This window comes from Theobroma cacao, chromosome 7, assembly GCF_000208745.1.
Source record: "Theobroma cacao cultivar B97-61/B2 chromosome 7, Criollo_cocoa_genome_V2, whole genome shotgun sequence".
NCBI lineage: Eukaryota > Viridiplantae > Streptophyta > Magnoliopsida > Malvales > Malvaceae > Theobroma > Theobroma cacao.
The window spans coordinates 13,467,295-13,493,525 of record NC_030856.1 but is presented as its reverse complement, the minus strand read 5'-3'; the positions used below and the strand labels follow the sequence as shown (position 1 = coordinate 13,493,525).

The 26,231-nt window shown below is 34.2% G+C and overlaps 2 long non-coding RNA genes across 4 annotated transcripts; both read left to right on the top strand.

The window, feature by feature from the left end:
- LOC108662981 lies at positions 7,075 to 18,231 on the top strand. 3 transcript variants are annotated; one of them, XR_001928904.1, is made up of 4 exons: positions 14,466 to 14,505; positions 15,373 to 15,496; positions 15,867 to 17,631; positions 17,745 to 18,231. It is a non-coding gene; the product is annotated as an uncharacterized LOC108662981 (long non-coding RNA). The 3 variants fall into 3 exon arrangements; XR_001928902.1 differs by lacking the exons at positions 14,466 to 14,505; positions 15,867 to 17,631; positions 17,745 to 18,231 and adding exons at positions 7,075 to 7,116; positions 8,721 to 8,787 and having other exon boundaries at positions 15,373 to 15,423; XR_001928903.1 differs by lacking the exons at positions 14,466 to 14,505; positions 15,867 to 17,631; positions 17,745 to 18,231 and adding exons at positions 7,824 to 7,857; positions 8,721 to 8,787 and having other exon boundaries at positions 15,373 to 15,423.
- On the top strand, positions 9,190 to 9,853 carry LOC108662982. The gene is made up of 2 exons (XR_001928905.1): positions 9,190 to 9,368; positions 9,545 to 9,853. It is a non-coding gene; the product is annotated as an uncharacterized LOC108662982 (long non-coding RNA).

Sequence of the window (26,231 nt, the reverse complement as noted above, 5' to 3'; positions counted from 1 at the left end):
TTGCAGGTAAATCTAACTTGATTTAAATGAAAGTTCAATAGCATGCCCTTAAATTGGTCTGCTGCCTGCAAGCTCAATTGATGACAGTGCAGCGTTCACCGAAAAATTGTTAATGGGGTTATTTTAACAAGTTACGCAAAATAAATACTACTAATTAATTGCTTCTATAAGTTGATCTAGTTGTACTTTTAATGAATTCTGCAATCTTGATAGAGGTCTTTGGACCTCTTCAACATCTAGTTACAGCAAATGTCAAGAGGTGAAGCGTTCATTGTATGCAGATTTGAGTATATTCAAACCTGCTAAATATGAGGTTCCTATCCATTTTATTTTTCCAAAATAGAAAGAAAGCTATACTACTATTTGCATTTTGTGCACGTAAATGGCGATGGAGTAGGGCAATGCTATTAAAAACTTACCATATTGAGAAGGTTTCTTGATAGGCTACAAAATTTTGTAGTTATAATTTTGGCTCTACCTAGAGTATTTATTATAAAAGAAATAATATATTAGTTATTTTTACGAGAATAGAATAAGATAAAAATATAATAAAATAATTATTATGTAATTTGATTTATAGAATATAATTACTATTTTGATATTTATTCTAATATTTGTTATAATAAATTTGTATATGATTTATTATTTTATTATATCTCCAGCCCTAAACCCCACCACGTCTTAAGTATTAAACCACAACTAGCAAATTCGGACATAAAACGGGACCGTTAAACAATAAGTCAGCGAACTGCTTCTGTCAGAACAGCCAGTTGCTCCTGCCCGCTTCCCATTTAAATGCCGTCGAATCGTGTCCGAATCACATATCTCGTACCATTAATTGCACATGCACCACGTCTTAATCCTATCGTTTGCTATCGGATTAAATATTTTTGGAAACCGTAGCCATCCAAATAATTTAATCTCCAGCACCATATCTTCTTTTCATTTCATATTAAACAATCCCACTCCTTCCCAAAATAAAGAGTTTCTGAGACATCATGAATGCAACGCGTCATCCCCACCAAAATAATATGATAAGCTAATTTAAATTACAAGTCCAGCACTCCATCTCTTACCCAATTACTTCAATTGCCACCAATTCCATTCAAACTCAATCTCATCTAATGGAAACCAAGTATGATGCAACTTCATCATGTGTGAACGTCTCATTCTCACGGACTTGTATAGAATCAAAAATTCTCTCGACCTTAACTACTATCCACCATAAAACTCAACAAGGTCCACCTCTCTTGAAACACCCTTTTTGGCCAACTCATCTGCATCACAGTTAGCCTCCCTCAAGGTGTGTGTCACTGTCCAAGAATTAATGTTTTTTTTTTTGAAACCACTCAATTTGGAGCACGCATTGAGTAAATTTCAATGGTGCCTTATTGGCCTTACATGTCCATGACACTGGCATTTCGATAATCACTCTCAACCCATAATTTGAATTGAAATTTTTTTAAATATTTGAAAACTAATGGTAAGGCTTCTCGAATGGCAAGCATCTCCGCATGGTTGGCATCACAAACACCCACTTGTTTAGAAAACTTCGTGATTAATTCACCACGACCATCCCATAAAACTCCTCCAATTCCTACCTTGCCCGGGTTACCAGCTGAGGCTCCATCAACATTAAATTTAACCCAATCTATTTGAGATGCCACCCAATTATCTTCTTTGCTGAATTTGTCTGATTTCTGTGCTAAACAGATTGATGCTGGGTTTCTAAAGACAAAGACATTATCGACAGATATTTTCAACTCTAGCCATTTAGCTTTACCCCAAACAGCTATTCGAGGTTTAATCATGCCATAAACCTGCCTTATATCCCAAACTTTTCTATTAAAAACAATATTGTTTCAGAATAACCAAATGGATCAGGTTATAGCATAAAACGCCATCAACTATATTTTCTTTTTATCACCATAAATCCCAATATCTCCCCAACCTAAAAAAAATTTTTTGGACAGCAATGTGATATCCAACTAAATCCCCAATCAGAGAACCACAAACACCACAACATCCAAGATTCATGACATGAAAAGAATATATGAGATACAGTTTCAAAGCAAATATCACATAGCAGACATTTAGCTTGATCATCACTAATTAAATGCCTTTTCAACAACATTTTAACTGCAATTTTTTCTCACATCAGTTGTCACACAAATATCTCAACCCTATACGGAGCATAACCAAACTAAATACGTTTACAAAGTTCATCACATTCAGAGTACGGATTGCAAGCAATATTACAAAAGGACTTAGAAGAGAACATACCACTAGTTGTAGCCTTCCATATTATTCCATTGTGGAAACCCTCACCCAAGGTATATTCTCTCAGATAGCTCCATCTTCATGTCCATTACTTAAATTCTCATTTTCAATTGCCAACCATCATCTGTCCTATCACAACCTAACCTGGGGGCCATGATCAGCGATGAGCCTAGCAGGTAAGCCAATTAGACCCGAGCAAACCTCAAAGTTCAAAATCGTATTACACATATGCCAAGGGATTTATAGTCAAATATTTATAACAAATTCAAACATAAATACATTATCCCTGGCGTACAATCCATGTAAATATTCAAAAGGCCATACATTGACCATTCAAATTGGGTTCATACATAACAACCCTTACATATAGGTTCAAATGGCACGTTGTGCCTACATTCATTGCAGCCAACCATAAGCGGAAGCTTGTGACGAACTCAGTGGAGTTACCAAAATGAAGGACCTATTGGATGCCAAAATAGGTTTGTCTATAGATGACCTTTACCACGCTCCTTCATGGTTTATTTATCTACACATGGTAAACAAATGAGTGAGTACTATAATACTCAGTGCGTGGTGCAGATAAACCAAATTGGTTATATATATATAGAGCACATACACAAATCATATGCACTATCTGTGCACTTAGATGTTCTAGCAAACCTCTCCAAATACAGGGCATATCATTATCCCTACGTCTCCAATATGAGGGTATGTCATCATTTTCAATGCCTCCTCAGATCATCACATATGTTACTAAGCTTACGCTTGAAGCCGATCTATGTTATTCAAATAATTTTCCACAACACACTCTAATTGCCAGAATATCACATCAAGATCGTATCATATCCATCTTAGCCTCCCACGACTATCTCCCATCATATACAAATCAAATCAATGAGTGGTCCTCCCTTGGACATAGTCAAATCATGTTCGATGGCCAACCGACGGAGAATCAAATCACGCACAGGGCAAAGTCACTCGATTACTCCAGTTTTCGGATTGGTGTGAGTACGAGATATTGTATGCTTATTTATAGATGCTATAGTGTGCATGTTTGGTATGATGAATGCCATAAGATTATGTATATGATGTAAATTCCATATACCATATGAGATAATTAAGTATGCATGATGTATACTATAAGATTATGTATATGATGTAAATTCCATATACCATATCAGGTGATTAAGTATGCATGATAAATGCCATTAGATAATGTATATGATGTACATTCCATATACTAGATGAGATGATTGAGAAAACATGATGAATGCCATGAGATTATGTATATGATGTATTTTCTATATACCTTTTGAGATGAGTAAGTTGGTATGTGAAGGACATTCTACATACCTAATGTTACAAGTATGAGAACTTTAAAAGTGCGATTGATTCCCTTCTTATAGGGTGCAAGTGACGACTTCACTCTTATGATGCATCATAAACGTCCAAGGTGCAATGGGATTGTATATTGTTAGCCCAAGGTTGATGAGGGACATACCATCACAAAGTATGAGTTTAATGTTAATGGAATGATCATAATTATTATGTTTATGGCATGTTGCATACTAATGTTGTTTAAGCATTGTTCATGAGCTGTACTTTATGATGACATGAAAATGTGCTTAGTGAAAAAGATTGAGCCTTAAAGAAAGTCCCAAGAGGTAGGGGAAACTTAAAGAACGGTAAAAATGGAAAAGTTTGCCAGAAATTTAAGTTTTGGGCTGAAAGTATCCATACATATGGGTCAAGTATCGATACATTTTAAACAAAATGCCTTAGGAGGCTTTTTGTGTGAAATGCATCAATACATATTACTAATGTATCGATAGATGAATGAAAGTATTAATACATTCAAGAATGTATGGTAGTTTTGGTGCAAAATAGGTTGTTTGATTGAACTTGATGAGAATTTCAAAGGTAAAGGATTTCCAAAGGTTTATATTGACATGTTTTCATATGAATACTATTCAAATGTGTTCAAATAACATGTTTATGAATTTTATGAGTAAATTGTTTATGAAAGACATGAGAGTACAAGTGCATGTTTACGAAATGCTTTTATCCCCTAGCTTATCCCCTTCTCATATCCACTCATAGAGTCTTTGTGGCTCAGTTGTTATTTTCTCTATTTAAGTTGAGAAGTTTTTAATTGTTTAATGAGTTTTATGAATGTATGTATTATGATTACGTACATTATTAGATGCTATATGATGCTTTCACATGTGATGATGAATGTTTGATGATGTGATGATAAGAGACTTGCTTGGCTTAATGGGTTATGCTCATCTAGGTCCAAGCATCGATCACGATCCCTTCAAGAAATAGGATGTGACAAAGTTGGTATTAGAGCTCTAAGTTCATAGAGTTCTAGGAATTTCTTTGGTTTTCAGCAGAATGTTTAGAGTCATATGTAAGAATTCTTATTTTTGTTTGGTGTACCTGGGCACAAATTGAGAACGAGAGACCCGTATATAATTCCTTGTCTGTTTACCCTTTTTATATTTAAGAAATATGTCTAGCATTGTCGTAAGTCCATGGTGTTGAGTTTTACGGTATAAGTTGCTATTGTCTAGGTGAAATATGCCGCTTAGGACATGAGCTAGAGCTAGAGGCACGGTAGAGCGCAAGGCTCCTGCAGAGATTGCTGATTGACCATGTATGCCCATCGCTAAGGGCCGTGGCAGACGCAGTGAAACAGCCAGCTCGAGGAGGATAGATACCACTGCTAGTTCACAAATAGAGGGACAAGGTCCCAAGGTAGTAGTTGAGGGACAAGCTCTTGAGGTTATTGGACCCCGGCTATGGTAGTTACCTTAGAGGATTTAGTCGTCGGTTTACAAAGAGTTAACCAGACTATGGAGCTACTAGCTTAGGAGATATTAGACCAGAGGAAATGGGGTGAGGAACACCTTACTATTCAGGCTTCCCATTTCACAGAGTCAAGATGACCCCTGGCAGTTTGGGATTACTATAGTCGTATCTTGGGTTTCACTAACAGAGTTCATGAGATTAAGACTTTTATGATTTTGGGATCTGATGCGACCAAAGATGCTCAAGAGTTCTTAGACGAGATGAAAGTGATCTGTAATGCACTAAGTTGTATTAGCATAAGATTAGTGGAGTTTGCCGTTTTCAAGCTTGGTAAGGTAGCCCGATGGTGGTATGAGATGTTACTCAGTGATAGAGCCATAGATGTTGCTCCGATGACTTCAGATGAGTTCAGCATAGCATTCTTAGAGCGTTTTTTGCCAGACAGTGTGTGAAAGGCTAAAACATGTGAGTTTCAAACCTTGTAAAGAATAGTTGCCACTAGGATATTCTCCTTCCATATCAGCTTATCATGAAATTTTTGCCCAAAGTTTGAGCTTCAATAAAGATTTTAAAGCTTTCCCATTGTTCACTCTCCCATCCGAAGACATTTTGTCGAAGTTTGATGTTTCAAATCCATTCATTGTCGATCCACTCCCGAAGCCATTCAGAAATTAATTTTATTATTAACAAAACAAAGTTGAAGAAATAATGATGTTGTTCTCAAATCCATACATTGTTGATCCACTCCCCAAGCCCATTCAGAAATTAATTTGATTCTTAACAAAACAAAGTTGAAGAAATAATGATGTTGTTCATCTGCCAAGCTTTTGTTTTGTATGCAAGTTGTCAAATCAAAGGATCTATAACAATGTTTGGGACTGTAGCTAGAAAACAATAAATAAAACAAACTTTCTCAATGTATGGACATACCTTTGGTATTGTAGCTGTCTCAATGGGACGACGTTGAGCCAAGTTGTCAGTAATTTATCCATATGCCCTACACCTACACCAACTCTTATTAATAATACTTCATCATTTTTTTTCCTTAGAAAGAGAATTAACCAATAATACTTCTTTAATGACAATACTCTCTTCATTAATATATTGTGTTCAATTCAACCATGAATCAAAAAATATTGAGAAAGCTTCAGGAATCTGCCTTTTACTTTTGTAAAATCAATTTCCACGTTAGACTTAATTTTTAATTTTCAGCCAAGAATCAATACAAGTTTTAATTGCACATTTCTTTGTTTACTTTGAAGCTGTCAAGCCCGACCTTATGAAGTACTTGCCATGTCCTTCATGTGATTAACAATATGCTTGCATACTTGAAAAGCCCCGAAAAATCGTCAAAAGTTGATATTGTACCAAATGGTACTATTAAGTTGAATTAAGCCTCGAACTAGTCTAAATAGAGAACTTAAGATGAAATTGAGAATTTTAAAACCCCAGAATAACTTACAATGATGATTTGGAGTTCGAGGGCTGAATTGGAGTCAATTTGGAATTTTCATGTTCTAGAGGCAAAATGGTAATTTTGTCATCCGAGGACAGAATGGGAATTTTTAAAAAAGATTTTGATCACATTTGACTCATTGGAGTATGCTTTGAGTTTGAGAGGTGAAAAATTTAAATTCTGACATTTTTGGAGTCTTAGAGGCAAAACTGTAATTTTACGAGTTTATCGGGGCAAAGTTGGAATTTTGGTATTTTACACCACTTAACACTTGTCATGCCCATGGATTTCAGCCATTAACATTTTACATTGTAGATAATTGAAACATTTTATGTGGTGGAGAGAGATTGCTTACTGGATAAGTATTACACATGGACCAATGGAAACATGCCATGTGTCAAGCTTGGATTGTTCTAGAATTTTCTTGTAAAATCTATTTAAAACTCTTTTAGTCTCACCCATATGGCCGGCCAAAGCATGAAGTGAAGAGGAAAGGAAAGAACACAAACCCTAGGTGGGAAAATTGAAGAAAAAGTGTGGGATTTCAAGGGATTAAGCTAATAAAGGTAAAATTTTATGATTTTATATTGTGATTTACCCTACCCATGCTTTCTTTTTCATTTTCCATGCTTAGAACTCAAGTTTGCATGATGAACCCATGCTGGCCGAATTTGAGAGGAGAGGTTTTGAGCATTGATTTTGCTAGATTTCAAGCTAATTAAGTGTTTTTGGTTGTTTAGTAATGGAAAGTATGAAAATCTAGCAAGGAATCACTTTGTTCTTCACAAACTCACAAGAGGCCAAATTTTCTAGGGAGGATATTGAGGCTGAAATTAATGATATTTCATGATATTTTGGTGGTATTTAATGATTGGTGAGGCTAGAAATTTAATGGGAAATTTTGGCATGAAAATTTAAATTTTTACTTAATGTATAGACATGTGCGATTTATGGTTCGGACTGATAAATTGAATCATATTCACAGTCATTGAGGTATTTTAAGTATAATTGGAGTGTAGAAAGTGAAAGAAATCGATTTGGAGTTAAATTGGAGGTTTTAGCCATATTACACCAAGAATAGTACGAATTAGGTCGAATACCGTATTTAAACGGCTATTCGAACATTTTGCATCACATTTCGTGCATTCATATAGATTTATAGAGCCTGAAATAGTTTATGATAAATTGACACAATTTATTGAAATTCGTGTCACGTATGATGTATAGGTGGTGAGCCCTCTAACAAGGGTAAAGAGATTGTGCCTGAAGATCGGGAATAAGAGTATATCGAACTCCTAGTACAATGAGTAACCTTACTATCGTCTTAATTATCTAAAGTGGTTTTTATCCGATTTTGTGATTCTATGGAAAATGAGGTTAAATGATAAATCTTTATGTTTTATAAACAAAAATGTGATTAAATGAAATGATTTTATAAAATTATCTAGAAATTGAATGATGGCTTTGAAAATAGAGTAATTGGAGACCATTTGATGTATTGTGAAATTATGTTTCTAATTGAATGGCTTATGATAATATTGGCATGAATGGTTGAATTGGCAAATGTGTTGAAAATGTATGAATTGTTGATTTGCCTTGAGAGGCTGCAAAATAAAATAATTGCCATGTCATGCTATTACAAATTTTATTGAATTGGTGGATTATATATTAATTAGTTACTGCAGTAAGGGGTTTCTGTGGACCAACCTTTTAGAGGGGCACGGTAAACCCCATCATATTCTTACCTCGATCGGAGAGGCGCATAGGGTATCTCATGGGGTAAAGTTTAGGGTTCACTTCACGTTAAACCACCACGTGAGGGAGAACTCAGCCAACGCCAAGGAACGGCTATGTTTTCTAAATAAAAATATAATTATGCGTACATAACTTTTTAACAGCCTTGACAGACTCGGTTGGATGCTCGACACAAGGTATCACCGAGTACGAGTTTTGGCACAAGCCAAAGTTTTAAGAAATTCATAAGCCATGTTGATTACACGATTTATATGAATTGATTTTATTTGGTTGAAATGAGTTGAAAGGTAATGAAATTACAATATGATGACTTATTTTAATTGTCTCAATTTACTCGACTTTAGATGGTTTAGATGGTATCTGTTTACTCACTGAGATTTTATAATCTCACCACCCTTCTTTTCAACCATTTCAGGCCCAAGGTAGCTTGTGGATAGTAGATATCGTCAGGGATTATAGTCAGCTTTACTACTCTAAAAACTGTAAGTTTACTGCCTTTATGCACTTTTGTTCCTTGTGGGCCCACGAGTCACTGTAAAGTAAATTTCATAACCAAGTTATCTGTATTATAGTACGTATGAATTTATTTAGCTTTTACATTACAAAAATTATTTACCGATGACTCTATAAATATTGTTTTACAAGAAATTAGAATATTTTATTGAATATTTTTATTTTATTCAAATAGTTGCAATATCATTTTTAATAAATGTTTTAAACACCCAAATTTATTTTAATCATGAAATATGTGTTTTCCAGTCATCTACTACATTTTTAGTTGGGTTCGAAAAAATTTCGAGGAAAAATGATGAAAACGCCGTTGTGAGGCAAAAATTATTTTTTCACGATTTTGAAGGGGAAAAAGCTTAAAATTCTTGAAAAACGAGGTTTGGCAATGATTACTCACAGGGGAGATGAGAAAAATGGCACTAAAGCCTTGCGGGGTTTCGGTTAGCACTCCGGGTAACGAATGTCTACCGGGACCTCGCGACTGTTGTCACGGGCTCGAGGGGAGTACCAGGTCATGACAATTCGAGTGGTATCAAAGCATTTGGTTTTAAAGGTCAGAACATTTGGTTTTAAAGTTGTTTTTTTTTAAAAAAAAACTACAGTGTTAGTGTGGCCCCAAGTTAAGTTAGGTTAGATTAGATTTTGTTGGATAGATACATCTGCATATAGAAACCTACCTATCATTGTGGGATATAAATAATCAAGAAATTACCATTTCGTTACGTATAGGTTGTGGTGCGCGGATTGCACTTACTATGCCTAGGAGAGACAGTGATTTCGATACCTCACATTGTACTAGTGAGGGATCAACAGAAAGCCGATGCCGTTCTGAACTCAGTAATCTAGAAAGATATCCGTTTAGAGTTCCTATTAATTGGACTCCATCGGATTTGGGAGCGAAGGTTCAGATATAACAGTAGTACTAGTGAGACTGATGAAAGTGTTGATAGTAACGACGTTAATGAAGGCATAAGAAATTTCATCTTGAAAGAAATTGAGGAATGTAGGAAAATCCAACAGGCTCGGATTGAAGAACAAAAAAAAAAAAAGAAAGCTCCAAGAGAATCCGAAAGAGGATCAGGGTGATGATGACCCTAAAGATACTTAGTGTTTTGTTGAAGTTGTACTACTTTAACTCTAGATAGATGTAGTATAAAGGAAATAGTAACTACTTGTATAAAGGAATTAAGAGTTGACTTTTATTTTATATAATGTGAATGAAGTAGTTGTTTAATGACTGGATATATGTATATGGGAACCTTTTTGGTAGGACAAAAGTGGATTAGTGGTATAATCATTGAGGAGGGGTATTCACCTTAGCGGTGTGATTAGTTGCCTTATATAATTACTGAGAATTGCCGTAGAAATTCATCAATGGTACGAGTAACTACGATACCTGATCAGTGACTTCAAAATTTCTTATGGAAAAGGTGAAATTTGAAATTTCAGTTGCAGCTACAAATTTGAAAGGATATAAGTGATGCTTATAATGGATTTTTGATTCTATGAGGATTATGAATATAAGTGTAAAGAAAGATGAAGGTATGAGATATCGATGAGGAATATCAATGTTAAGTGATGAAGTATGAATAACGAATTACAAGTGTGGTATGGTAAATGAGTTAATGTAAAGTGTTGCTATGAGAATTTATAATTCTTGTCTCGACTTAGTTGAATAAAAAGGGGCTAGTAACAACACAAGGTCGATTATGTGGATATAAAGAGAAATTAGTCTAAAGACATTTGAAAACAGAGACCCGTATACATAATGAGGAATATGGACATTTGAATTTGCGTGTATACGTATATGTGGAGATTAATGGTCCGATCGCAAACTTGCGATAAAAAGATAGTTTTCAAAATTGTGGTTTCCATGATCATGAAATATATGGAGATTATCAATATGTATGCATACACTTGGAGTTATACATCTTGTGATCCCTATGCATCATATGGAAGGAGATATTTCATAGGGGAGCTTACTCTAATTTATGGTTACATGACAATAGGTTTGACATGAAATTGAGAGTGCCTTGACATAAATGTAGAATGTAGTGTGAAAGGCTAAAAAGCCACATATACTTTAACAAAGCCAATAACATAAAGGAGGGGGAGATATGGATGTTGATAGGCTGAGCATAAGGACTTAAGTATAATTAATGCAATTATATTAAGTTAGATGGTATGATCCAAATTAAGAACATGGACGCCATGGGAGATTTTGAAATAATGTCCAGTGGGGTTAGTGAGCTAAAGTGTTATCTTGGGCATGCAATGAATGACAAAGGTTATGAGTGACTTTGAAGATAAGCCTTGGATTGTTTAAGTTCTCAATGGAACTTTATTAAAGGAAGCGTATGGAAAAGCATAAGAGAATACATTAGTTTGACTTACTATAAGAGGTCAAAAGTTGGATGGCCATGAATGGCTTGTAAGTAAGCCAGGAATGTATAGGTAAGTGTGCAAAGGATCTATGATTGATAGATAACGGTAGAACTTTAATGATGAGACAGCGTTCGCTGCGTTAGACCTTGAACTATAAAATATGGATATGTATCCACCTTATGAATACTCTGATGTGATAAATTCGAAAGACTTTTCGCAATGAGAAAACATTAAAGCTTAAGGAGCAAATGGCTATACAGTCAAGTTACACTCATGACTGACATGTCACATAAGTATGAGGATGGGATACAAGCATAAGTATACTTGGCAATACTAGTTCGAGGCAATGATTATCCTACTGTTTTATGGACCCGATGAGGTTCTGGTCTCGACATAATTGTAGACGCAAAACATAAATTGTGAAATGTACTTCCCCACAAGTTTCAATTTATTTTTAAGTAATTATCAAGGAAAAGAACTTGATAATGGTAGGCAAAGGTTGAATTGTGTTTCGAATGTTTAGAAAATGAGGGTGATACAGTTTGATTAAATGACACTATTATGTATAAGGGAATAGAAATACGCTACGGGGACTGTAAAGATCTACTTAGAAAAGAAATGATGATTCAAAAATTGAAGTACTCATGTGCAAGTAAAGGTTTGGTGATGAGATATGACATAGGGTTGAATTACTCCAATATGAACTTTGACTATAAAAATTTGATTTATATAATACGTGTTGTTTGGGGATGATGCCAACTAGTGGTTAACTCTCATATGAGAATGGAATATGTGCAATCGAATTCATGTAATCGAAAGTGTGAAAATTTACCTTGATTTGCATAAGCCCATGACTCAAAATGGATGATTATGGATTTAATCTTTTAAGGTAAAAAGGGCTGAAGGAAGTTGATACCAGAAATATCTTGATAAATGATACTTTGATTTTAAAGTGTACTTGAGGGGAGATAAATGTTTATTTTCATTTTCAGATTGATAAACTAATGAGGCCATGAGATCTAGTGTTTGGAGTAAAATTTGAGGAATCACAAGTTAGATATGTTTGTATGTGACGTATAACTAACAAGTTGGTTATGACCTAGGAATTATAAGGATTGATTAAGTCCATAAGGATACATCCAAAAGTAGGTTTATTTATTTAAATATATCATGGTAATAGACGAGATCTACTTAATAAGTACTCGATCATGAAAGTACTGGAGTTTTCTTTTTGAGAATATGGTTACTAATGGTTATCAAATTTGAATTATCTGTGATGTTAAATATATATATATGGATAAATAAAGAGTGTTTGATCCTTATGTCTTATGAAATGCTTGAATAGGAATTGTAGTGCACACCCCTTTAGGAGAAAAATTGATTTGGATACAGTTGTAATGTGGAAAGAGTATTCTGTAGTGGGAATTATTGATTGTTGACAAGTGATAAAGGTAGCGTAATGATAAGAAATCCCATTAGAGGCTGAGTTGCGTGGACATAAGAGACTTTGGGAGATAGTTAAGGAAATGGTATCAAGGAAATGTAATCTATAACGCGGTTAAGCCGTACGCGATGGACTAATATGATTAAGAAGATTGAAGCTACATAAATGTGAGGTAAACATAAATATGAGGATACGTAGAGGAATGAATAAGAGCATCCCAATGGTTAAAGTATTGTGGATGAATGCTTGAATGGAAGAGATGACATGGGAAGTTAAACATCAGATAAGAAGACAATACCCCACATTTTCTCTTAGTTCAGTAAATGAAATTTTGAGGTTAAAATTTTATTTTAAGGGGGTAGTGCTGTCAAGCCCGACCTTATAAAGTACTTGCCATGTCCTTCATGTGATTGACAATATGCTAGCATGCTTGGAAAGCCCCAAAAAATCATCAAAAGTCGATATTATACCAAATGGTACTATTAAGTTGAATTAAGCATCGAACTAGTCTAAATAGAGATCTTAAGATGAAATTGAGAATTTTAAAATCCCAGAATGACTTAAAATGATTATTTGGAGTTCGAGGGCTGAATTGGAGTCAATTTGGAATTTTCATGTCCTAGGGGCAAAATGGTAATTTTGTCACCCGAGGATAAAATGGAAATTGTTAGAAAAGATTTTGATCACATTTGACTCATTGGAGTATGATTTGAGTTTGAGAGGTGAAAAATTTAAATTCTGACATTTTTGGAGTCCTAGGGGCAAAACGGTAATTTTATGAGTTTACGGGGGCAAAGTTGGAATTTTGGAATTTTACACCACCTAACACTTGTCATGCCCATGGATTTCAGCCATTAACATTTTACATTGTGGATAATTGAAACATTTTATGTGGTGGAGAGAGATTGCTTAATGGATAAGTATTACACATGGACCAATGGAAACATGCCATGTGTCAAGCTTGGATTATTCTAGAATTTCCTTGTAAAATCTATTTAAAACTCTCTTAGTCTCACCCATATGGCCGGCCAAAGCATGAAGTGAAGAGGAAAGGAAAGAACACAAACCCTAGGTGGGAAAATTGAAGAAAAAGTGTGGGATTTCAAGGGATTAAGCTAATAAAGGTAAAATTTTGTGATTTTATCTTGTGATTTACACTACCCATGCTTTCTTTTTCATTTTCCATGCTTAGAACTCAAGTTTGCATGATGAACCCATGCTGGCCGAATTTGAGAGGAGAGGTTTTGAGCATTGATTTTGCTAGATTTCAAGCTAATTAAGTGTTTTTGGTTGTTTGGTAATGGAAAGTATGAAAATCTAGCAAGGAATCACTTTGTTCTTCACAAACCCACAAGAGGCCGAATTTTCTAGGGAGGATATTGAGGCTGAAATTGATGATATTTCATGATATTTTGGTGGTATTTAATGATTGGTGAGGCTAGAAATTTAATGGGAAATTTTGGCATGAAAATCTGAATTTTTACCTAATGTATAGACATGTGCGATTTATGGTTCGTACTGATAAATTGAATCATATTCACAGTCATTGAGGTATTTTAAGTATAATTGGAGTGTAGAAAGTGAAAGAAATAGATTTGGAGTTAAATTGGAGGTTTTAGCCAAATTACGTTGAGAATAGTACGAATTAGGTCGAATACCGTATTTAAACGACTATTCAGACATTTTGCATCACATTTCGTGTATTCATATAGATTTATAGAGCCTGAAATAGTTTATGATAAATTGACACAATTTATTGAAATTCATGTCAAGTATGATGTATAGGTGGTGAGCCCTCTAACAAGGGTAAAGAGATTGTGCCCGAAGATCGAGAATAGGAGTATATCGAACTCTTAGTACAGTGAGTAACCTTACTATCATCTTAATTATCTAAAGTCGTTTTTATCTAATTTTGTGATTTTATGAAAAGTGAGGTTAAATGATAAATCTTTATGTTTTATAAACAAAAATGTGATTAAATGAAATGATTTTATAAAATTATCTAGAAATTGAATGATGGCTTTGAAAATAGAGTAATTGGAGACCATTTGATGTATTGTGAAATTATGGCTCCAATGAAATAGCTTATGATAATATTGGCATGAATGGTTGAATTGGCAAATGTGCTAAATATGTATGAATTGTTGATTTACCTTGAGAGGCTGTAAAATAAAATAATTGCCATGTCATGCTATTGCAAATTTTATTGAATTGGTGGATTATATATTAATTAGTCACTACAGTAGGGGGTTTCTGTGGACCAGCCTTTTAGAGGGGCACGATAAACCCCATCATATTCTTACCTCAATCGGAGAGGCGCGTAGGGTATCTTCTGAGGTAAAGTTTAGGGTTCACTTCACACTAAACCATCACGTGAGAGAGAACTCAGCCAACGTCAAGGAACGGCTATGTTTTCTAAATAAAAACATGATTATGCTTATATAACTTTTTAACAGCCTTGGCGGACTCGGTTGGATGCCTGACGCAAGGTATCCTCGAGTACGAGTTTTGGGACGAGCCAAAGTTTTAAGAAATTCATAAGCCATGTTGGTTACTCAATTTATATGAATTGATTTTATTTGGTTGAAATGAGTTGAAAGGTAATGAAATTACAGTATGATGACTTATTTTAATTGTCTCCATTTACTCGATTTTAGATGGTTTAGATGGTATCTGTTTACTCACTGAGATTTTATAATCTCACCACCCTCCTTTTTAACCATTTCAGGCCCGGGGTAACCTGTGGATAGCAGATATCGTCAGGGATTATAGTCGGCTTTACTACTCCAAAAATTGTAGGTTTACTGCCTTTGTGCACTTTTGTTCCTTGTGAGCCCACGAGTCACTGTAAAGTAAATTTCATAACCCAGTTATCTGTATTATAGTATGTATGAATTTATTTAGCTTTTACATTACAAAAATTATTTACCGATGACTCTATAAATATTGTTTTACAAGAAATTAGAATATTTTATTTAATATTTTTATTTTATTCAAATAGTTGCAATATCATTTTTAATAAATATTTTAGACACCCAAATTTATTTTAATCATGAAATATGTGTTTTCCACTCATCTACTACATTTTTAGTCGGGTTCGGAAAATTTTTGAGAAAAAATGACGAAAACGCCCCTATGAGGCGAAAATTATTTTTCCACGGTTTTGAAGGGGAAAAAGCTTAAAATTCTTTAAAAACGTGGTTTGGCGATGATTACTCACAGGGGAGATGAGAAAAATGGTACAAAAGTCTTGAGGGGTTCCGATTGGTACTCCAGGTAACGAATGTCTACTGGGACGTCGCGACGGTTGTCACGGGCTCGAGGGGAGTATCGGGTCGTGACAGAAGCCGAGATAGTCAAAGAGGCAACAAATGACCAAAGTTTTCCCCATCGCAAGGAGAAAAACAATTGACAAAACTTTCTTAAACATTTTCGAGCTTAACTTTTCTCAATGTTGGTCATTTTTTTAATTGAAATTTGTCCTCGAAATGATGAATTTCCTTATCTATCTCCCTTTAATAATCATCAATACATATAACGTGCTTTAATAATATAAGATTTTGGAGTGAGAGATTAATACTTGTTAAATATTTAAAAAAAAAAGAAAAAAAAGAAAAAGTGAGACCAATAATTTCATAAAGTAAAAGATGTTTGGGTCCATTGTCATTTGAATGAAAGAAAATAACAATAAAAATAGACTTGAAAGAATACCAAGTCTTTGCTGCAACTTTTCTTGGATAATAAAATAAAATTATTTCAAAAATGAATGGATAATTCCATGTTCCACTAGCAAAAGCTGTGGTGGTTGGGATTATTGTATTAGAAAAGAAAAAGATGTGATATAATATTTGTTATATCAAAGAAAAGTGAATAATATTTGTTTATTAATTAGTGGGGAAACTCACATGTGACATATTTGAGCCAAGTTGCCAATACTTTTCCAAATTTCCAATACCTACTCTTATTAATTAGTGAGGTAAGCTTCAATAAAACATATTGTATTCATTGTATATGAATTAGACAGCTGCTGCAGGAAGAATTTTAATTTGTTCACTAAAAGCTTCTCAAAGTAGGTCATTACTTATTACTAGAAGAAACTTTACCAGGTGATGCTTAATTGCAAAAGAATCATACTTAAATAGGTATCAAGTGTTTACTCTTAATGACATTTACAAAATAATAATACTAGTTTTTATTCATAAAGAGAGTTAAGTATTTTCATATAAACCAACCAAGTAGGTAAGAAATAAATGCCGAAATAATTGAAAAATAAAAGAAAATGTATTTTCATATAAAATGAAGCCAATTTTACATTAGTTAGAATTTTCTTTAACAAAGTCTCTCCATCCTTATATATTTTTTTTCATTGAGAGAGAATTAGTCAATAATAATTCTTCAATGACATTAAACTCTCCATTAACTGAGATAGTAATATTGTGTTCAATTCAAACATGTATCAGAAAACTTTAGGAAAGCTCTAAGAATCTTTTTATTCCAATAAAGTTTGTTTTCACATTAAACTTAATTCTTTTAAGGCAATAATCAAGAAGAGTCTTAATTTCACATTGATGTTTCTTTATTAATTTTGAAGGAAATATAGTCAATTAGGCAACCAATGACCAAAATTTTCCCGTCGCAAGGAGAAAAACAATTGATAAAACTTGCTTAGATATTTTTTAGCTTAACTTTTCTCAATGTTGGCAATTTTTTTAATTGAAATTTCTCCTAGAAATGATTGATGTCATTAGCTATTAAATCTTTTACTTTAGATGTCACTATTTCATTTTTTTCGAAAGATACCACAACTAGTTGAGCAAGACGCCACCGAAGGGTCTGCCATTGCTCAAAATGCAATTCACATCGGGAACATATTTTGGTCCCGAAGCACGGGATCGACTACCACCTTTCATGGAAGAATGATTTCAGGGGAAGTTGCAAAGGCATATCTAAAATAAATGGGTAGGTTGAGGCTGTCAACTAAACACAGGTAAAACAAAGGTTGCTTTTCCTTTTTATTTCTATATTTTGTTTGCCTAGTCGTAATCAACTTTGGGTGGTTCACTTGTGCTAACCTTTATTTTATATATATATATATAACAGGAGATTGAAATTACTTTGCTACATGCAGTTGTCAAGCGAAGGGATCCCTTACTTTCAGTAATTTACTCAATCAATGTTATGCTGCTCTCTATGTGTACAAAAGATTGAAAGTCCTCTATTTCTTATTTTTATTTTTGTATTTTAAATCTTTAGTGAGTAAGTTGTGCTAGTATGTTATGCAGCAATAAAGACATTGTAACATTAAACTCTAATGTCTATGTACATGAAGAAACTTTAAAAAAAGGAGAAGGAGAGAGATAGTAGGCAAGAGAGGAAGAGAAAAAAAATGTATAAGTTTTTGTATTTGTTTCTGCTTAAGAACTTAGTTGGTTCTTCTCTCTTTAACTAGCTTACGAACCATGTTATACAAGGAAACTTTGTCCAACAATAGGGAGAGATTATAGGGTCAATAATGGTGTATCAATCTTCCAAAATTTGTGCAACATCTCTTTACAGAAAATATTGCAACACATGTTAATCTTGCTACTGATCTATTGCTAATTTGCTACTGGTTTGTGAGAGATTTCTTGCTGGTTTGTGATTGATTTACTGCTGGTTTATGGGAGATGACAGTGTTCTACAATACAAACAGGGCAAATTTTTATTTTGTGAAAAATTCCATAAGAACATGTGTTATCTCCATATTAAAAAAAAATAGCTTTTCTAATGATCATTTTTAGTAATTGTATGCTCTAATCGTCCCCATTCATTTCTTTGTAAGAGAGTCTCCAAAAGAAGAAGAAATTGAAAAGGAGAAATACCAAAGTAAACATTCGTTTTCTTATATTCCTAAGTTTCTTTTAACTTAGAGGGGAAAAGAAATAAATGTTGAAAAATAATTGAAAAATGAAAAAATAAAGGGATCAATAATTCAAAAGTGCATCAATGACTCCAAGTCCCATTTACGTAGGAGAACAAGGATAAAATGAAAGGTGTGAACTTTTTTTTTTGAAAGATAGTTTGTTTATTGAACAAATAGCTAGAATGGAAAAGTGTGAACTTAATTTACCTTTTGAATAATGATAAATTTTGTTTAGGAAAATTTATACTTCGTTAAAGTAATTCAAAGGAAATTTGCTGATCTTTTTTCTATTTTCAACTTGAAATCTTACAAAGAAGACATTACTATGATTACAATCACAGACATGAAACCAATTTTACATTAATCAAAAACTTTTTTCATTTTAGCATGTCATGTGTTCTTTATTATTGTAGTATCATATTTTCCACTTGTCCTATATATGCCAACATTGTCACATAATATTTCTCGTGTATCTTATAAATGGCAACATGTCAAGGGATTAATAAGTCCATGGATTTTATATCCAAATAAGGGAGAGTGTTTGGATAGTGAAAAGTAATATTCTAATAGCTTAATTAAATATAATAAAAAATAGATGTTGAACAATAAATGGCACGAATCTGCTCAGTTTCATCACCAAACCTCACAAAGCCATAACCTTTAGACCGTCCTGTAGTCCTATGAGTGACAATTTTGGCAGCCTGCACAGATGGGTAAACAACTTTAAAAGTCTCTTGTAACATATAATTTGAAACATTGTGATACCCAATAACCTCGTATAGAAGTCAATAAGACCTTATCAACAAGATGAAGGGTCAATGGGATGCTAGTTTAAGTGCCAAAGGATGGAGATGGGCGAAAAGAGTATTTTGAGATAAAATATTCCGCACTCGAAGAGATAATAATAAAGTAATAATATTTTTATCGAGAAAGAATTTGCAAGATAGAAGGTGATTTGGATGTGAATCGGGGTAAAATAAGATGTTTGGAGCCCTAGAAGGCTAGTGGAATGTGAAACCTCGATCTCTATAGATACGTAACTAGAAGTAGACGCGATATGACAGACCGAGGGTAATTTCATCATTTTTCATGGTGAGCTCCTAGAAGTAGCTTTCTAATGTTATTAAGGTCTAAGTGAGCCTAAGGAATAAATGAATGGATGGTAAAATGAATGAAGAAGATAGAGATATTGATAATTTTCATAATAGGGGTAAAACGGTCATTTTTCATATCGAATATGAATTTTTACGTTTTCGCAAACTCGAGTATTTTTAGACTATTATGGACTTTGTCTCAGTGTCAAAAGAGTAACAAGGTTGCACAAAGGGTGGGAGGAAGACAAAGTCACCATGTTAAGGGTATTTTGGCAAATTAAGTGAAATTTGGATTAACTTGAAGCATAAATATCTAAGTTTCAACAATTTCCAACAGCTTCTTCTTCTCCTTCCTTTCATCTCTTCTCTCCTTCTCACGTTTTCTCATCTTCCATGGAAGCTTGCTTGAAACCTCCATAAATTTTCTCATGGTAACCCCAAAACTTATGTTTTTATATACCTCGTCATAGTATTTTTCATGCTCTTTCACTTTTACACTTCAAGAGCCCTCAAAGGTTTTACCTAAACCCTTTTTTTTAGTAGCTAGGTGTTTTAGAGAGAGAGAGAGAGAGAGAGAGAGAGAGAGAGAGAGAGNAGAGAGAGAGAGAGATTTCCCACAATAGTTTGAAAGCTTTTGAAAAGGAATTCAACTACAAAGAAACCTAAAGGATCCAACGAGATCCCACATCTCCATTCGGAGCATTGGTAGAAGTGTTGGCTCCATTAGTTTTTGACGATAATAAAACAATCCCACTCATTTGTGTCTAATTCCTTTAATTAAGTGTGCAGAAAATTATTATATGAAATTAATCTCTTGACCTTTCGAAAAGTATTTTTTAAAAGAAAAAAAAAGGATAAATTCAACAAGATATAATTGAATAACAAGGAGGATGCTTATTGGTGGAACAAAGAAGAACATTGGTTGACCAAATTTCAAATTGGAGATATGGTGGGCTGAAGAGTTTGAGAAACAGAAACAACTTAGTCAACCAAGTCAGTCGACTAAGTGTCCTCTGCCAGAATCTGCAAACCAAAAACAGAATCAACTTAGTCAACCAAGTTAGTCGACTAAGAGCATTCTGTCTGCAACTTGAACTAGAGCATTAGAAGACAGATTAACAGCTAGAACTCATCTTCAACTGTTTTCAACAGGCATAAATTGCCCAACTACCATCAGAATTGCATCTTCAAGTATAAAAAGGTCTTTCAACAATGAGAAAGAAGTTTTTGAAGCTTTGAATGAGATTTGAGCTATAGAAAGTTGAAAAACCAGAAAAGCTTCACTGCACTTGTCTGTACCTCAACGCCTACTTTTTGCATTTGTGATTAGCATTCAATCCTGTACCAATCAGATCATCCAGTGATCATAGGTACTTTATTTTACCACTTTTTCTTGTATACTTAGAGTGGGGACACTCTAAGGGGTTGTTCAAGTTTGGGAAAGCTTGAATGTTATATGTTGTGGTTGAGCCTTGGAAAACCACTTTGGGTTTTAGTTTAGCTCGAGAAAAACTAGTGTAAAGGTTGTGGCTGAGCCTGCGAAAAGCCATTGTAAAAGCTTGGTGGAAGCTTATGAATTTCACCAGATTCTTAGTGAATTGTTGGGAAAATCCTTGGTTGGATAATCAAGGTAGTGGATGCAGATCTTGGACCGAACCACTATAAATTACTGTCCATTGTCTACTTTGTTTTTACTTTTTTGTTTTAGAAATTAGTTCCTCATCAAATCAAGAGCCAAATTGTGCTATTCACCCCCCCTTAGCACATATTAACGGGACCAACAATTGGTATCAGAGTTAGTTCCCTATTTTTAAGGCTTAGCATCTTTTGGGAGGATTTAAATGGCTCAACAAAAAATCATAGTTGTTGAGGGACAATCAACAAACAGACCACCTCTGTTTGATGGCTCTAATTATCTCTATTGGAGCACTAGAATGTCAATCTATATTAGGGCTATAGATTATGAAATGTGGGACATCATAACTGATGGACCCTTTATGCCTTCAACCATAAATGTAGTTACAAATGCGTTGATGCCTAAGCCAAGGTTAGAATGGACTAAGGCTGAAACTAAGAAAGTTCAAGTAAACTTTAAGGCCATCAACACATTACATTGTGCCTTGACCCCCATTGAATTTAACAAAGTCTTAAACTGTACAACAGTTAAACAAGTGTGGGAAAAACTTAGAATAATCCATGAAGGGACTTCTCAAGTAAAGGAGTCCAAAATTGCTTTCTTAACACATAGCTATGATATATTCAAAATGGAGCCTGGTGAAGACATCACCAACATGTTTGATAGGTTTACAAATATTACAAAGAAGTTAAGTCAGCTAGGCAAGCCTATCCCTGAACATGAATTAGTTAAGAGACTGCTTAGATGCCTACCAAAATCCTGGAAACCAAAAGTCATTGCCATTAGAGAAGCTAAAGACCTAAACATCATCACTCTCGATGAGATATGTGGTTCTCTTCTCACTCATGAGATGGAGCTCAAGGAAGAAGAAGAAGAAGAAGAAGAAGAAGACCAAAAGGGAAGCAAAGGAAAAGAAAAAGAGCATTGCATTTAAAGCCAGCATTCTTGAAGAAGAGCTGAAAGAGATTTCTTGTGATGATGATGAAGATTTAGCTCTAGTTGCAAGAAAATTCAAAAAACTAATGAATAGAAGAAATCAAAGGCTAACTAGAAGAGGTTTCAGGAAAGACCAGGGTGCTTTATGAAAAATTAGGAATAAAAATGACTCCAACAAAAAGGACAAGATGATCTGCTATGAATGCAAGAAACCTGGTCACTTCAAGTCCGAGTGTCCATTGCTGAAAGATGAAACCCCCAAGAAAAATAAGAGATCCAAGAAAGCAATGGTGGTTGTTGCATGGTCAGACAGTGACACATCAAGCTCTGAAACTGATGATGAAAAATATGAAAAAAGAGCAAACATCTGTCTAATGGCACAAGAGGATGAAACAGAGGTACCCTCATCCCCCCGCATTAATTCTTATGATGATTTACATGATGAATATGAATGCCTTTATGATGAATTTGAAAACCTTTTTTCAAAATACAAATCATTGAAGAAAAAGGCTGCGTTATTTGAAAATGATGTGGAACAAATCAAATAAGAATTCACCTCTGTTTTTGAGTAAAGAAATATTTTGCAAGCTGACTTAGAACACTCAAAAACAGACTTTGAGTCTTTAAAACAAGAGCTAGAAAATACGTCTGAAACCTTACAAATAACTCTTGATGAAAACATAGCTCTTAAATATTTGAAAAATGAATCTTCAAAAAAAGATGCATACCACAATAAATATTCAACTAAAGCATTATCTACATGTTATAATTGTGGTAAATATGGTCATTTGTCATATGATTGTTTTAAGAAAAGGAAAGTGCAGAAAGTTAATAAAATTTGGGTTCCTAAGGGATCCTTTGCTGCAACTAACACTCAAGGACCCATCAAAGTATGTGTACCTATAAAGAAAAACTGAAATTCTATTTTGTAGGTTGAGTTGAACTTAAAAGAGACATGTTCAAGGGCTTAACTTGGGAAGAAACAGCCTTGGTACTTAGATAGTGGCTGTTCACGACACATGACAGGACATGAAGAGTTGTTTGCTGAGTTGAAAAAGAGAAAAGAAGGAACCGTATCCTTTGGAGATGATTCAAAAAGCAAAATCCATGGTATAGGTACGGTTGGTAAGAGTCCTCAAACTCAAATTAGTCATGTGTTGCTAGTTAAAGGCTTAAAACATAATCTTCTAAGTATTAGTCAATTATGTGATAAAGAATTTAAAGTATGCTTTGATTCAACTAAGTGTGAAGTGATTGATATGAGTACAAATAAAATCTCATTTGTCGAAAAAAGGTTGAAGAATATGTATGTAATTTTTCTTGATGACCTTGATGTGAATAGTGAAGTTTGTTTTGTTGTAAATGTTGAAAATAATAGCTGGTTATGGCATAGGAGATTAGGACATGTGAGCATGCATACTATGTCTAAATTAATAAAGAAAAATCTTGTTGCTGGATTGACGGAATTAAATTTTGAAAAAGATAGGATATGTGATGCTTGCCAACTAGGAAAACAAGTTAAAACATCCTTTAAGACTAAGAAAATAGTGTCAACATGAAGACCTCTTGAATTGTTGCACATTGATCTATTTGGTCTAATAAGCATAACTAGCTTAGGAGGTAAATCTTTTGACTTTGTAATAGTTGATGACTATTTTAGATACACTTGGGTATACTTCCTTGCTCATAAGAATGATGCTCTACAAACATTCTTAAGTTATTGTAAGAAAGTAGAAAATGAAAAGGACTAGCCATAGTCAGCATAAGGAGTGACCATGGAGGAGAATTTGAAAATGATGAGTTTGAAAAACTTTGCAATGAAAAGGGGTTGGATCACAATTTTTTTGCACCTAGAACACCCCAGCAAAATGGAGTTGTAGAGAGGAAAAACAGAACATTAAAAGAAATGGCTAGGACCATGTTATGTGAGAACAGCCTACTTAAAATTTTTAGGCTGAGGCAGTAAATACAACAGCTTATATTCTTAATAGAGTCTCAATAAGACCCTTGATTTCAAAGACTCCATATGAACTTTACAAAGGTAGGAAACCAAATATTTCTCACCTTAGGAGTTTTGGTTGTAAATGCTTTGTATTGAACAATGGAAAACAACCCCTAAGGAAGTTTGATGCAAAGAGTGATGAAACAATATTTTTAGGATATGCATTAAACTCAAAGGCCTATAGAGTTTTTAACAAAAGGACTCTAACCATTAAAGAGTCAGTCCATGTAGTTTTTGATGAGTCAAATACTTTACAAAAAGAAGTTCGTGATGATGATGATGATGATATAAAAATTCTAGAAAAACAAATGGAGGAAATGAGCTTAAAGAACAATAAAAATAATGAGAAAAGCTCATCTAGAAGAGAAAATGAAACTCCAATTCTAGAAATTCTACAAAGAGCAAAAAATCAGTGTGATGATCTACCAAGGAGTTGGAGATTTGTAAGAGATCACCCATAAGACCAAATAATAGGTGACATTTCACAAGGAGTTATAACTAGGAAAACAACTAGAGAAACTTGTGAGTTTTCAGCCTTTATATCTCAAATTGAACCTAAAAACCTTGAAGAAGCTGAAAAGGTGGAAAGTTGGATAATGGCCATGCAAGAAGAACTTGATCAATTCACTAGGAATCAAGTATGGTCATTGGTGCCTAGACCTTCAAATCATCCTATTGTTGGTACAAAATGAGTATTTAGAAATAAAGTAAATGAGCAAGGAAATGTAGTTAGAAACAAAGTTAGGCTGGTAGCAAAAGGATACAACCAAGAAAAAGGAATAGATTATGATGAAACCTTTGCTCCCGTAGCTAGGATTGAAGCCATAAGGTTGTTGCTAGCTTTTGCCTGCTTCATGAATTTTAAGTTGTACCAAATGGATGTAAAAAGTGCATTCTTAAATGGACTAATTCAAGAAAAAGTTTTTGCAGAACAACCACTTGGTTTTGAAGATTTTGAAAAGTCCGATCCTGTTTTTAAGCTTCACAAAGCATTGTATGGATTGAAACAAGCTCCTAGAGCTTGGTATGAGAGGCTTTCAAAATTTCTAGTTGAAAATGGATATGATAGAGGCAGCATTGATACTACATTGTTCATTAAGAGATATCTAAATGATTTAATTGTTGTACAAATATATGTGGATGATATCATATTCGATGCAACTAATGAAGCTTTATGCAAGAACTTTGTCAAGGAAATGCAGGGTGAATTTGAGATGAGCATGATGGGAGAGTTGAAGTACTTCTGTCACGACCCAAATTTCGGGCCATGATCGGCGCATGGGCCCAATGGACGTAGTCCACTAAGCCCAAGCAAGCTTAATAGTCTGACGTATTCATCATTCCATCATAAACTGCTAAGTCATTTTTCTTAAAATTTAAAATGAAAATAGTAATAAACATTGCCAACTCGTATTGGCATTTCTTATTTATTATATACATACATTGTCTACAACATGTATTCCAATAATGTACATTAGGTTCTCCTATACATCTCAAAAAGAAGACTTGACTTCTAGCGGAGGCACTCGAATGAATGTACTGCTACTGAATGCTGAGACACCTACCAAAAGATGGACACAGATCTACAAGGATACCTCGTCCTAGTTACCGGCTGCCTCATGATCTGAAAACATGAATTTGAAATGGTGAGTATAAACCCAGTGAGTGAACAAGGAAGGGAACAAGCAACAACAAAGGAAAATTTAAAATAATGATGCACTAGTTTCAAAACAATGCAATTTGGTTCATTCCTAATAAAACCCCTTATCGAGCCCTTAAGTGATTAATCATTTGAAAATCATGAACCCATACATAGCGAATATGCCTTTCCGCTGTAGCAACGTTGGAATTTAGTTATTAACCGAACGAGGGTTTCTCAACTGGCCGAGGGTTTCTCACTAAACCTCCTCATTTTAAACTTAACTCTTTTAATCCTTAATGTTGGAAGTCCATGCTCCCATATGGTAGCAAAGAAGTGAAAGATAGGGCAGCAATTGGACAAGATAAGAGACCAAAA